Source organism: Hoplias malabaricus, chromosome 1, assembly GCF_029633855.1.
Source record: "Hoplias malabaricus isolate fHopMal1 chromosome 1, fHopMal1.hap1, whole genome shotgun sequence".
NCBI lineage: Eukaryota > Metazoa > Chordata > Actinopteri > Characiformes > Erythrinidae > Hoplias > Hoplias malabaricus.
Window position 1 is genome coordinate 25554970 of NC_089800.1, and position 16026 is coordinate 25570995.

Here is a 16026-nt window from a genome sequence, read left to right on the forward strand (position 1 = left end):
TGTTCTACCTTAATGATGTTTCATTCACACTTACTATTTGCATATTATTTTTGTTTGCATCTTAAAGTGATTTGACTCTCTGGGCCACCATACTGTTTATATTACAGATGTTCAAATAGTGAACAAATGATCATTCAAGATGGAGTTGATTCTCAACACTGATAGTGGTAGGAAATAAATTATGGTTAAGGCTGAGGTGGATTTGAGAAAAATTTTAAATTTATTAGCAGCCAAGAAAAAACCTTTGGAGAAATTAAAAGATATTTAGTTGAATGTAATGCAAAGGTAATTTAAATATCTACAAACTATCAATGTGTACTCTCCAAATAAATCAGAACCTAACTTGTGAAGAACATTGCCATTATGCGGGGATGCTATAGACTATAAAGTGGACATATTATCCCCTTTTCCACAAGTTGACACAGTTCCCTGAAAGTCTTAATGAAACTTCTGTGAAATGCTTTTTTCAAAATACCACAACAACACAGGACCAGTCCCACCCCCTCTGTCCAAGAAGCCCTGTTCAGAACAACCAGTATCAGTGCCAGTTCAGTTCAGCACAAGATCCCAGGCGTGAGGAGGAAGTAGCAGAAGCTATGGTTTTAGCGGTTTTTACTTGGTCCTCTTTCTTTTTCATTCTTGTTTTCAAAGTATTAACATGGTACTCTTATCTGCACTTGTGTTTGTTGTGCTCTGTTTATCCACATTTTTGTGCTTTCACAGAATTGTGGGTTTAGCTTTGTAATTGAGAAGACTCAGACAAGGAGACAGGGCAATTCTAAACTGTCTGCACTTGACGTTAGATGCAGCACAACACCAGAATTTTCTTTTATTCCATGCATGTTTACTGACTTAAGCAGACTACAAAAAACTGACTAGCTGCTAAGGCACAGAACAAATTATTTGTTCATAGTATGTTCTATTTTAAAAGATTATTTGCACTTACATTTACAAAAAAAAAAAAGTTCACCAAAGAACCATACACTGTAATTATTATTTAAAATTCACCAAAATATCAGCTGAATAGGTGAATTCTTTGTATAGAATTGTATAATGTTGTAAACAGGTTCCTTTTTAACTTTTTAACTTTCTTGTTCTTCTATCTATACACACTTGTCCCAAACAATCTGTGTCGTGTGATGCTGGAGCCCAGATATAGCGTTCCACCCCAGACAGCTCTTTCACATTTAAAGTTGTGCTTTTGTAGATCATGGGGCTTCTCCATTCACCAGGGGCACAAAGGCCGTTGCAGATTGCACACCATGTGATCTCTGGGCATATTGTCTATCTAAACATTATCAAGAGGGTGTTTATCACTGATCCATCTAGACTTTCTCTCGTTCTATCCCCTAATCTGAGGAAAATAAGCCTGCTGCATTTTTGTCTTGCATCTAAGTACAGTCATTATATTACTTAATCATGCTGTCTCTCGTTTCCTCTGATGTGTTTGTGTTATCTGTGTACTCTACGTGTCATTTCCATGTGTTATGTCTAATTAAAGGGCCCATATCCTACTTTTTTTAAACATGAATTGAAATATACCAAAAGCTCACTTTGCTATGTTAAAATTATATGAACAGACCAATAGATAATTACTTTAAAATGAACTCCCTGTGACACCCATTCTAAAATAAGAATCTTTCTTTTTTTCTGACCACAACATTAATATGTGTTTGTAAAATGTTGATATAATAAAACCACAATATTCTACTTTACATACATTGTTTTATTAACACTTTCATCTTCTCTTTATCTCTTCTTACTGTGTCTTTAAAGTTGTTTTTTAAGGTGTTTGTTTTTAAAAAAGTTTTTTATTGTTATATTTTTTGAAATACAGGGGTTGGACAATGAAACTGAAACACCTGTCATTTTAGTGTGGGAGGTTTCATGGCTAAATTGGACCAGCCTGGTGGCCAGTCTTCATTAATTGCACATTGCACCAGTAAGAGCATGGTGTGAAGGTTCAATTAGCAGAGGGTAAGAGCACAGTTTTGCTCAAAATATTGCAATGCACACAACATTATGGGTGACATACCAGAGTTCAAAAGAGGACACATTGTTGGTGCACGTCTTGCTGGCACATCTGTGACCAAGACAGCAAGTCTTTGTGATGTATCAAGAGCCACGGTATCCAGGGTAATGTCAACATACCACCAAGAAGGACGAAACACATCCAACAAGATTAACTGTGGATGCAAGAGGAAGCTGTCTGAAAGGGATGTTCGGGAGCTAACCTGGATTGTATCCAAAAAACATAAAACCAAGGCAGAATTAAATGTGCATCTCAACTCTCCTGTTTCCACCAGAACTGTCCGTCGGGAGCTCCACAGGGTCAATATACACGGCCGGGCTGCTATAGCCAAACCTTTGGTCACTCATGCCAATGCCAAACGTCAGTTTCAATGGTGCAAGGAGCGCAAATCTTGGGCTGTGGACAATGTGAAACATGTATTGTTCTCTGATGAGTCCACCTTTACTGTTTTCTCCACATCCGGGAGAATTACAGTGTGGAGAAGCCCCAAACAAGCGTACCACCCAGACTGTTGCATGCCCAGAGTGAAGCATGGGGTGGATCAGGTTTGGGCTGCCATATCATGGCATTCCCTTGGCCCAATAGCTAGATGGGCGCATCACTGCCAAGGACTACCGAACCATTCTGGAGGACCATATGCATCCAATGGTTCAAACATTGTTTCCTGAAGGTGGTGCCGTGTATCAGGATGACAATGCACCAATACACACAGCAAGACTGGTGAAAGATTGGTTTGATGAACGTGAAAGTGAAGTTGAACATCTCCCGTGGCCTGCACAGTCACCAGATCTAAATATTATTGAGCCATTTTGGGGTGTTTTGGAGGAGCGAGTCAGGAAACGTTTACCTCCACCAGCATCACGTAGTGACCTGGCCACTATCCTGCAAGAAGAATGGCTTAATATCCCTCTGACCACTGTGCAGGACTTGTATATGTCATTCCCAAGATGAACTGACGCTGTATTGGCCGCAAAAGAAGGCCCTACACCATACTAATAAATTATTGTGGTCTAAAACCAGGTGTTTCCGTTTCATTGTCCAACCTCTATACATCGCAATAACATTCAGTATATTAAAAGATCTGATGACGGAAAAAAAAAGATTGGATCACATTGTAAACTGTAAGCACATACTAATACTTCTACCTGGCAGTAGACGTGATGGAGATGCTATGGGTAAAGAAAGAAATGAAGACTTACCACAAATAAAGGCTGGATGAAGCCAGATGGCACATATATTTAAATATGTTGGGTGTGTGATATCACAAAACAATGAATCCAAATGTGCCTTTTCCAGCTTATTGAGCAACTGGCTACATTGTGAAATTTTTGTTTATATGCAACATCAAAAACCTCTTTTTCTGTTCTGAAAAAGTTACAAAATTTGTTTTTTTTCCAAGACATGAGCCCTTTAAAGTAGACCTACTGTGATTGACTGAGCAGCCAGAGAACATGTCTTAGCATCTGCCAAGTATCTGACAGAAAGACTTTGGAAACTGCATGCTTTTGCCTGGGAAGGTGCCATGAAAACAAGAATAATGTGTAACCAGCTATCTCTTCCATTCTCATCTCATATCCACTTGTATCTTCTGAGCACAACACACCAAAGAAAATACTTTTTTGAGAAAGGATGTTTTCATATACTCCATCCAGCTCAGACTAATTTCTCCATATTGCTGCCTTCATACTCAAACACCCAACCACCCACACACATACTCATATATTTCTTCCCCTGTCCAATTTTTGACTCTGACCTCAGGGTTAGTACTGATCCCATCGATTCAGGTCATGACACCACTGCAGCCATTTTGCCTGAGACTTTACGGTGATTTTATACACACAAGCACACACACACACACACACACACACACACACACACACACACACACACACACACACATCCCCCCACTCTGTCCAATCACTGACTCTGACCTCAGGGCCAGCACTGATCTCATTGATTGTGATGATGACGACATGGCAGTCACTTGGGCAGAATTTCACCGAACACTCAGACAAATCTCCAGTAGATAGTATAGCATGTCTTTACAAAAGAGCACCACTTTTCCTTCTATTAGCCTGGGAAAATGAAATTCAAAGATCAAATTTGTAGCCATGGTTGAACATGATAAACAAGACAAAATTCTAACGAGCATTATGAAGACTATCATTAAAGCCTGATGCAATAGTAATGTAAGAACTAAGGCCAGAAAAACACTGGAACCCTGGTAAATAACACTGACACAACCAGGCCATAAACATGTCATGGAACATGCTGCTTTGTAAAGTAATGGTCATGTTAGCATTATTGGCAATTGCCATGAGAAATGTCATAACATTTAATCTCAGGATAACTACCTAGAGTAATAATATGTCATAAGATCAAATACGATAATCCGTTACAGGTTTTTAGCAGGCTTTTTCCTATTCTAAAATGTGTTCCTGGAAATATGCATTAAACTTATATAAACATGATATCGGACAACATTCAAACTATTCCTTTGATTTATTCATAGTTATTTGAGAATAATTTCTTATTAAGTAAAAATTTCATAAGGAAATACTCTGGTATATACTTCATAGAATGTGGTCAAGTAAAATATCAACAAGGCTCAGACTCATGCGACATCAAGATGAGTCTAACTTACTTTAACGGAAACTTTATCTTTTTAAAACATTGTAAACCATAGAACTCTTCATATGGTCAACTGATTTAACCACATTATTGCTCCAGTGGGGACTGAAATCACAGTCTCGTGCAAATTATGCTGTAACATTATCTGCTATGATATCTCATTACTATCAATTAGTGGGTGCTAACACTATTTAATACAGTGTCTGGCCTAAAGCCATGCTTTATAACAATCACAAGGTAAAAGTTTGTTCAGCAAGACATTATGTTTAGCTGTTGTTCAGAATAACCATGTGGTTCATTTTAAGAGAGATTATTAGTGCTTTACTGGCAGTATTTACAGTGTATTGATGCCAAGTTGGACATTGTGAGGTAGAATCTACACAGGTGGTCAGTGCTGTGCCAGATGGCCCTCAAGAGCAATGAAGATTGTGAAACCTGAGCCGACCCACTTGCTCTAGTACTGTGTCTTTAAGAATGGACATATGAAATGTAGTTATTAAACATGCAGAGCAAAATGGGACTTGAACTGTGTGAGGACAAAAGGGCAGGGAGTATTTCTATCTGTACACTGGTCCCATTAATAATATATGCAATTTCTTCAGATATATGACTGCTGTTCACTGCTAATCTGATGTAAACTCTACTGCTTCTCATGAGCACTCACCTTCTTCTGTTCCATGGACTCAGTCTGGCATTCCCCCAAAAGCAAAGCGTTCGTACCATATGGTTTCTCAACTCATCTTTCACATGGCATATGCACTTGCCATCTTTAAAACTGCTTTAAAGCTCGGTTGTTTACCTAGGCTCATAATTAACTCCAGTGAATTAACTAAAGTGTGTGTCAAGTTTTGTAGATTGTGACGTTTCTTACCAAACTTGAAGACTCAGAAATATCAGTAAATCAGAAAACAAAAGAATCACATCTATTTTATTTGACAAAAAATAAATAATTCATCCATTTCCAGAGGCTGGAAACATTGTCCATTTTCTTTTTAATGAAATATTAAATCTTAGCACGTGTGTATGGTCATGACTATATTTACACCACCCCCCCCCCTACCACCACCACACAAAACACCCCAAATTTCTCCCCAATCATTATTCTTTACCAGTGCCATCCATTAGCTGAGTCTTCCCCAATCTCACCTGATTCCATTAACCAGGGTAGAGGCAAACACATGCTTCCCCTGAGACATGGAAATCTAGCAGGAGTCAAAACATTGAGCTCCTAATAATAGAACCAACTTTTAGACAATATATATATAAATGTGTGTGTGTGTGTGTGTGTGTCTTGTTTGACTCTTCATTAGTTGTCTACCATTACATAGTTTTACGTGCTACTATATTTTTAGTTGATACTACAGTGTAAATCTGCAGTGAGATTCTTGAATTAAACCAGACTGAATTAGACGGGTTTCCCATCTGAGTCACACCTCTCTCTGGTTTTCGTCCCTGGGAGCTTGTCCTCACTGTGGCTTCTGAGTCTGCGATGATGGTAGTTTCACACAGTATGTATCTTTGACAAATTGAAACCTTATGGGAAACGTACAAGTACACACTGAGTTCTAGTGAAATAAATCGGGTTCATCTGAAATGAAATGAGTTGACTTAAAATGAACCAAATCAAACAGACTGAAATAAAGTACACTGAAAAAAAAGAAACGTAAAGGAGGCGTTCACAGCTGTAATAAAAAAAAACCCTAACTAATCTTATATGTTTACGAAGCCCCAGTGTCTGTAAATAAGTAAAAAACAAACTGTCTCGGTCTGGTATGCTCGGTCTGTTTTTTTTTTCAGACAATGAAGAGAACTCCAAATGCTGAAAAGCACAAACTGAAATGAAGATATTGCTCTGTCTCTGCTGCAGAGGTGGGTAATATTAATTTATGTTTGCTGTTTCTGATCAGGGGTGGTACGGTGGTGCAGCAGGTAGTGTCGCAGTCACACAGCTCCAGGGACCAGGGACTGTCTGTGAGGAGTTGGTGTGAGTTGGAGTTGGTGTGTTCTCCCTGTGTCTGCGTGCGTTTCCTCTGGCTGACTGTCTGTGAGGAGTGTGATGTGTTCTCCCTGTGTCTGCATGGGTTTCCTTCGGGTGCTCCGGTTTCCTCCCACAGTCCAAAAACACATATTGGTAGGTGGATTGGTGACCCAAAAGTGACCATAGGTGTGAGTGTGTGTGTGTGTAAAGTGACCATAGGTGTGAGTGTGTGTGTGTGTTGCCCTGTGAAGGACTGGCGCCCCCTCCAGGGTGTGTTCCTGCCTTGCGCCCAAAGATTCCAGGTAGGCTCTGGACCCACCGCGACTCTGAACTGGATAAGGGTTACAGATAATGAATGAATGAATGAAATTAATGTTTCTGGTCACATAAAGTGGAAATGTCTCCAAACTGTAGAGGTGGTTAACCGCATTAATGAAAGAGCTACAAAACTTAACAACTCAAGTTACAAATGGGATTCTGTCATTATTCATACAGTGAATAAAAACTTACAGACAAGCTTGACTTCAGCCATGTACAAACAACAGTCGTTTCTGAACGAATATGAATTGAAGCAGAGTGGCACTACAGGTAGAGTCACTGAAAGACAACCCAAGGTTCTTGGGGTCCGGGTTTCACCCTTGCCTTGGGAGGAGTGTGGAATTATCTACAGGTGTGGTTGCGTGTGTAAGAGAGAGAAAGAGACAGAAAGTTAGAGTGAATGTGTGTGTTAGTGACTGTGTGAGTGTGTAATGCCCTGTTATGTTATGTTCCTACCATGTGTCCACTGATTCTGGGTAAGCTCTGGACTCACCTCGACCTTAACTTCATCACCGTTTATTTATTTGAATTAAACTGGACTTGAACAGATCTGGGCCCAACTGGACAACACAGAGATGGAGAAAAATGAATCGATCTGATTGCCTGGACTCAGTCAACCCCGCCCCTTCCCACTTGGCTCCGCCCCCTGGCGCGCTGAGGAGAGGAGTATGTGTGTGTGTATTGAGCTGGGGAAGAGGGAGCAGGGCAGGATCGCTGGGGTTTGGTTTAGATGCGGATTAGCCCTGTTCTAGTGGCTCCACCGAGAGATGAGAGGTAAGAAAACGAAAGCGGATTAGTGACATACATCGAGAGAGAGAGAGTGAGAGAGAGCGAGAGAGAGAGAGAGATGCGAAAGGCAAAGAGGATGTTTACTGCACACGGATGACGAATGAATGCGAACTGAAGTGTGTACGAGCTCGTGGAGAACGCTAGTAATATCGATATTCATAACCTTAATTTTTCAGCGAAGAGCTGCAGGACTCGAGGTAAGAAATTTCGATGGCTGTGCTCAAGTTTCATAGCCTTCAATCTCGCTGCAATGTGGTACAAAGATGCAGAAATTGCTTCAAAGTTTCTCTCGGTGATACAGAGCTGTATCCACGGACATCACACGTTTCCTATCGGGTGCCACACAGACTTTAATGAGAGCGAATGCAAACAAGTGCTGCCAACTGATGGGCCACGAGAAAGGCTGCATTTCACACAGATCTGAGCACGTTCGGTCCAGATGCTGGAAATGTGCTCTCACGTAGAGCTGGTACTAATGACAGGATGCAGATGTTTTTCCTGTTCTAGTTTTTCCCGGACAGATATTAAAGATATTAAAGCTAGATTAAGACTCTTGTGTGCGTGTGTGTGTGTGTGTGTGTAAGCTGCAGCAGGCTCACATGTAAAAGTGCACTTCACTTTGAAGAGATATTTTCACACACACCTCTCACCCAGTACTTGCACTGAAGAGGATGGTTCAGTAAATGTCAGTACACAAGGCTAAGCATGTTGTTTTGCAGTTTATCACTCATTGCCATACAGTAGTTTTGTAGTGATATCTTTATATTTTTTTATTCACCCATTCATTGGTGATTTTTATACCTTTGCTGTCTTCCAAACATAAGACAACACTGTAACAGTAAGAGTCCTTGGGCAACAATCCTAAAATAAAATAAATAAATCTCTGTGGGCAAAATCATATTTTTAATGACTGCTATGTTAAAGGAACCATGGCATTACCAACAGGTTTTCTTTTTCCTTCCTTGTGTTTAATTACAGTAGTTTGATGGACATATATATTAATTTCAATCATGTTGCAGATGCAGGTAATTATCGTAGGACCCATATTACTATGGTGCTCTTACACTGTTAGAAAAACGGTCTCCGTGGTGGTACCCTCAAGGGCACATATTCAGTACCTAGAAAACATAATTTTACCTTATTATTATTATTATTTTAATATATATAATGGCACATTTTAAAGTTGAGTTAATTTCATAAGCTCCAGAACTTCTATTTTGAAATCCATCTATTTTCCTGGAGAAGAGAATGTAAGGTACCTTTAGGGAACACAGCTGGACTGGACTGTTAGACTGTTGTACCATTTACATTGTTTGTACCTTTAGTGACCAATATGTAGCTTTACTATGTCATTTTGTCTGAGAGTGTACCCAGGCAGGAAATCAAACCCTAGTCTTCTGCACGTTTAGCCGTGTTATTATACTCTGCTGCATGAACCATTACTTGATTTCAAGCCTGATGCAGAGACTGAAATATGTGACTAAGTCTATAAGACACTATTTTAATATTACAGCAGTGAACATTTTACTATTACCTCTCCTGGATATTGCGGTTTCTAAAAGGGCACAATAATATACACTGAGAGCAAATATTCCTGTTTTAATTGTTTACAATTTGCAGTACATTAAATAAAAACATTGCACATGATTTGATGGTGTTTTTTTAAATATGGTACTACTTATTGACTGACTATTCTGTTCAAACTTCAGGACAAACCTCAGCAAATACAAAGAACATTAACACAGAGACCTTGGAAATCAGGGATCAGAATCAGGCAAAATAAGAATCAGTTTATTGTTTTTGCTTTAAAATCACACGTTGCTTTGAGTTACTCGGATCATGGGATGTAGGTCTGGATAATATCTATGTAATTTAAAAAAAATATTTAAAAATCAGTATCATGATAACTGTGATATTCTGACTTGTTTATGTAATGACACATGCAGTAAAGCATAATATGGCATACTTTCATTACATGAGTCATGTTTGGTGGCTCTGGAGAAGTTTATTCCAAACATGGGAACAGTTTCAGTAGAGTGCAGGTGGTTTGGTTACAAAATATTAGACATACACTCAGCATAGCATCTATTTTGTATATTTATTTTGTTATTTACTGTGAAGTTTTAAATGTATTTTTGCATAATTGTAAATGTTTGGCACTTATATACGTGTTAAATATTTTGTCATTTTTTTATTGTGAGAGATTTATTTTTTACATTATTAATTTAATGCAAAATCAGAATCTTGGTAAGTTATTGTTTTGAAAATAACCAACTGTGTGAAACTGTGATGTTTATATTGAAATTAAATTTTAAGATGTATTTGGTCGCAGTAGCATGTTATTAATATAAATACAGTGGTTTTCAGTAAATTAACATATCAACAGGGATACCGTTATTGCAAAAATATTGTGATTATAATTTAGGGCCATATCGTTCACCCCTAGTGAAAATTACAAAAAAAAAATCACAACTTTGAAGGTGTAAAAAAAAAACAATTCCTGCAGAATCCCCTGCAAAAAAAAAGAGATTATATTACCAGCAAAATATTGACACAGGATTGAAAGACAAAATATAGATTTCTTTTGTGATTTTCTTGATTCCTGTGTCTAAACTAATGCTCATAAATGAATGACCATAAGTGTACATTAGTTATTGTGCTAAATATCACTATCCTATTTTTTGTCTTATTTTCCTTCCTTTTTTATGTGATTCATGTTGTTAAAGGTTATTGTATTTAATCTATTTGTAGAGTGGTATTTTATTCCACTTTGGCACTGTACGTTTAGCTGAAGAGATGTACTGGAAATGTACTGGCAAAATGCCTGCTTAACCCATACGGTGAAAGCTTCTGGTTTAAATAAAAAAGGCAATTATAAAAGGCTAAAATAATCGTCCAGCGCTTTGCCTGACGTGAAACTGGAAACGTCATGATCTGAACATTCTTAGTGTAAGAATGTCTTCCTCAAGACGCTTTGTTTCTGGCCTATAGCCCACCCGCCCCTTTCTGTGAAAGCTGAGAATTGGGTGAATAATGTTTCTGCGAACCACATTCATAAAGTGATGTGTTTTGAGTGACCTCATCACTGCAGCCGTCACTATCTCCTCCTTTCAGGCGATAGTAGAGCGTAGCTATGGGACTGCTGTCAATGAGTCAGTTTTCAGCTCTGTGCCTTACGGTGTTAATCAAGATCATTTTGTCACAGTTGACCTTTCTAGAGCTTATATCCCCAGCACCCCCAACACACACACACACACACACACACCCAGAAATGATAAAAGCACCGAATTTGCTGCAGAACAAGTGCATTCTTCTCAGGAGTTTAGGTTGCTCTTCAGATGCAGAAGAATGAGTATAATGATAATAATAATAATTCTACTAAACTCTATCCCTCAAAGTTTATCTTTTATTGCTCAGGAATACCAATAGTTCAGATGATTATCCTAAAATCTTTAGGGTAAATAACATTAGAATCATGGGACTGACACACGAGAAACAAAAGAGAGATGAGGAATTCATTTTTCTCGGAATTCTGATCACAGTGTGAGACTGTATTAAAACTATGCTACAATTCAAGAGGAGATACAAGTGAGGCTCCTGGACACTTTTTCTTAGCCGGAATCTTAAGCTAAAGTCTCCTTTTATTTCCAAACATGGGAACAGTTTCAGTAGTGCGCAGGTGGTTTGGTTACAAAATATTAGACATACCCTCAGCATAGCATTTATTTTGTATATTTATTTTGTTATTTATTGTGAAGTTTTGTGTTTGGCGCTTATATGCATGTGTTAAATATTTTGTCATTTTTTTATTGTGAGAGATTTATTTTTTACATTATTTATTTAATGCAAAATCCGAATCTTTGTAAGTTATTGTTTTGAGAATAACCAACTGTGTGAAACTTACTTTCATCATGAAATTAAATTTTAAGACGTAGTTGGTCGCAGTAGCATGTTATTAATATAAATACAGTAGTTTTCAGTAAATTGACATATCAGCAGGGATATTGCTGCTGCAAAAATACCCTGAAATACTGTGATTATAATTTAGGGCCATATCATTCACCCCTAGTGAAAATTACAAAAAAAATCACAACTTTGAAAGTGTAAAAAAAAACAATTCCCAGAATTCCCTGCAAAAAAAGGAGAGATGAGGAATTCATTCTTCTCAAAATTCTGATCGCAGTGTGAGACTGAATTAAAACTATGCTAAAATTCAAGAGGAGATACAAGTGAGGCTCCTGGACACTTTTTCTCAGCTGGAATCCTAAGCTTAAGTCTCCTTTTATTTCAATTGGCTTTGTTTGTGGTCTAGGAGAAATGATTGAGATTCTGATACAAATTCTGCAATAAAGGAGATGTATTTTTTTCCTGAGGAAGTGAAAAACATTCTTATAAAGATATGAAGTGTTGAATTAGTGGAAAACATCATCTACTTTTAAAAGTGTACACTTTGTGTAAACTTGTCAAGGTCAATTCACTGTTTCTATTAGGCCCCTGTTTATGCACATCTGACTGAAATAATGAAATTAACCTCACACAAGTAATAAACCCTGTGTACAGTAAATCTGATTTGCCGTCATCCAGAAGGGCTCCACAGCCTCAGAGATGACGTCTGTTTCTCCCTGTGTACTTTTTTCCTGCCCATCTCAAAATTCACTCTTGCTTGACCAACCAAACATGATAATGGACTTAGTCCTCCCTCTGAAAGTGAAGGTAAATAATAAATGCCATTGGGAATGTTGATTGAAGTTCCGGACCTAGATTTAGGAGGGTTGTGTTGGGCTTTTACTGAACATTAGAGTCTCCGGAGCCTGGACGAAGCATTGGTCATCGCATTCATGACCAGATTGTTCAGCTCTCAGGCTTGCAGTAGAGGCCTTGCAAGTGTCTAATAAAGGGTGCTGGGGACTAGCATAGATTTGGTAAATAATTTAGAAGCGTTTTATTATTAATAACGACAACACTGGCCTTTCAATGGGCTGCTTTCCCAGACAGATTAGGCCTAGTCTTGGACCAAATCACTCTCTCAGGAAGGATTTTTCATCAACTCCACTGTGTGTGTGTTCAGTAAAGCAGTCCCTCTTCTTTCTGTTCCTCAAGCTTCTCTGACTTAATAAAGAGGAGAGCTTCACATTACACCACAGTTAGTTCCATCATCACAGTGTGATTGGCTGAGAAGCAGGTTATAAGTGCCAATATCTATAAACGTCCGTAATTGGACTCCAACTCTTTATTAGCCTACAACATAGCATCCGATAAGAAAGTAAAACTCACAACAACTCAACCAATTTTTTTTAAACAAGTAACAAGCCACCAGATTTTTTTTGTCAAAACAGTAAAACTAATTAGAAACAAATGTGGAGGTGCTTATTTAAGTGGAGAAGAATTAGCTGTGAGCTGTGAAAACAAGTCGTTGTTAATTCTACCATTGTCTAATGAGCTTTGAGCTGCAAACATTGCCTTTAAATGTGATGCAGAAATGTAAGTACTGTAGATATTTAAGATTTGCATGATATTTAGCAAAGCAATCCATCAGAAATCACATTTCCAGAAAAGTTGGGACATTTGATCAAATCAATAATAAAAGTATTATGACCTGTTTATTCCCTTCAACCTTTATTTAACAGAGAAATGTACAGAGAAACTATTTCCAATGTTTTAACAACCGTCCTGATTGTATTTCCTTATATAAGGTAGTATAGAATTTGTTGTCTGCCAGAAACTCCAAAAAAAGTTCTGACAGAGGCATGTTTACCACAATGGTACATTATGTTTCCTTTCAGTTATACTGTTTAACTGTTTGGGAACTGATACCAGTTGTTGCAGTTTTCAAGTAATCTTTATGTTTTTCTTATGTTTTATTATTATTTTTTTTAAACCACCAAATTGCTAAGTGAAAAAATAAACAACACTTAGCATAAGAGCATTAGACAATTAACAAATCACAAATGCTTGTTATTAATTGTAGTTCATGAATAGTGTGAGATCTCAGGGTGTAACTCTTTCTCATGCTGTTCAGATCTCTGCCCCCCCCCCCCCCTCCAAAGAAAAAAAAAAGTATTTGCTTTCTGCTTTATTTTTCCTGTCTGGACAATTAAGCAGCAGCTGTTGTCTTAGAAATTCCAGCATCATCCGCTGAACATCCAGTAATTACTGATTAGTGTGTCTGTAACCTGCACACAGAACACATTGCAGTCATATCTGTGCACTTCAGGCAGATTCCTCTGCATGTGCGTGTGTTTGTTTGTTTGTGTGTGTGTGTTCTGCATGTATGTGTGTGTGTGGTGTGTAATTCCCCCAGGTGAATCTGCAGAGCTCTCACACAGTCCTGGCTGCTGTTAGTCTCTTGTGTCAAACCGCAGCCACTCTGTTTTGTGCACACTTCCATTTGAGTTTAGTGGTCAATAAAACAGTGTCTAGGGGCCGGCGTTTGCTATCATTTCAGCAGGCGTTTATCGAGCGGATTTTAGTTATAGTGGCTTGTTTATGGCTCTGCCATAAATCTGCAAATGTAAATGTGGCTGAAGCAACACAAAGCATAAATAATCAAAGACAGTCTATTCCTAACAAAAATTTTAATGCATCACCCAATAGATCTGTGTGCCTCCTGCCCTGCCTCGAGGGTGTTGTAAGTGCTTTGCTGTGGCTCAGCGAAGTAGAACACATTTGACATGGGTCAGGTATGAGGGCTGTGCTTACTCCTGCATATGATGACAGCTGTACACTTCCCACTCCCAGTGTAGCCCTTAAGGTGGAAAGCTGCTCATGGTTGTATGGGAATATTAGCACATAACGAGGTGGGGTTGGACTAAGTTAATATTGCCATAAATCCAGGCTTGTCATAACCTACAACGTGCTGCATACTGAGTCATTTTACTGTGGCGTCTCTTGCTTAATTACAGCCATTTGTTGTAATGATAATGGCATTAGCAGTCAACCCTGATAGAATGTGATGGTAGCGTGAATACTTTTGGTCTTTTATACTTAATAATTATGGTTTGGCTTCCTGGGTTTATGCTCATCAAACTAATGCTACAGCTGAAACTGTTGACTGTGGATGAGCACTGACAGAAATGCTCATTATACAGAGTAAAGGTGGGTGATGTGGCGAAAGTACAACACCATTATTCAATTTAATATTTAAAACAGGTGTGGCACAGTGGTGCAGCAGGTAGTGTCACTGTCACACAGCTCCAGGCTCCTGGGGTTGTGGGTTTGAGTGATTTATCATGAGAACAATAACATTTCACATTAATATAAAGTGCTGTTCAAAGCAGGATAACACAGCGTAAACAGAATACATGTAAAGCATATTTGACCTTCCTTATAAAACCCAGATATATGGGGATGTCATGTTTGGCCTTTACCCATGCATAATGTAATCTGCATTATACAACACAGGCTTTTTGTGCACTTCTTGTTCAGTGGCTGGGTTGGGTTTTATGAACGTATGTCTTAGGGATTCAGCTCTGTGATTATAAATCAGTCATAGACTAGACTCCACTTACTGGTCTTGCCCTTTTGCAGCGTTATGAAAAACAGATAAAACGCTGACCAGAGAGCTGCAGGCTACTTTCAAGGATTCTCCTTGATTCGTTTTGAGTTATGCCTAATCAACTAGCAGCCAGGGAAAAAAAAAAAGAAGTATTACATCATCATACAGAATGTGTCGTTTGCAATTACAGTGCCTCAGACTAATGTGTGCAATTACCTTTACAAATGTTTTCATCTGTAAAACCAGAACAGAGACATGTATATCCAGTTTAAAACAACAGAGTGAACTTAGTCTGCTCATTGGTTATTTGGGAGCCGGAAAAAAATAGGCTCAAATAAGTATTACATTCTGACAGATTGAAGCCTGATCTCCTCCAGTCCTGTGCTCTGTTTTTTGGAGTTGGACTAGAAACATTTTCCGAGTGAAAGAAGACAGATTGGGGTCACTGCAGGCCATCGGAGCAGGGGGTCACCTCTCATATTTGTGCTCTCCCACTGCAGCACATGCTGTCGGCCAGAAAAAAGTGACAGAATGGCTATTGGGGGGGAATAAAACAATACCAAACACAATGCAGGGTCATGTCTGTACAAAATGTTAGAAATCCAGATGAGTTCTTACACAGCGTGAAGAATGAAAAAGCTACACCAGGCAAAAGAGTGAAAAAGAAAAGATGAACTGTTGTATGAAAGCCCATCTGCAACATAGATAAACTACATTGCCAGTGCATAGATAGACTACATTCCGCTAGATATTTTTGAAACTATACTTACACTTGAAATGATT

The 16026-nt window shown here is 38.5% G+C and overlaps 1 protein-coding gene across 2 annotated transcripts in view; it reads left to right on the top strand.

The window, feature by feature from the left end:
* The first annotated feature begins 7655 nt into the window (after nucleotides 1-7655).
* The window catches only part of LOC136703554 (sialate:O-sulfotransferase 1), a 29745-nt gene continuing 21374 nt past the window's right edge, over nucleotides 7656-16026 (top strand). The window contains exon 1 of one of the 2 annotated variants that reach the window (XM_066678063.1): nucleotides 7656-7733. The gene's annotated coding sequence lies outside the window, so the exon portion shown is untranslated. Of the gene's footprint in view, nucleotides 7734-7808; nucleotides 7946-16026 lie in introns of those variants that run through there. The other variant, XM_066678064.1, reaches the window with a different exon arrangement.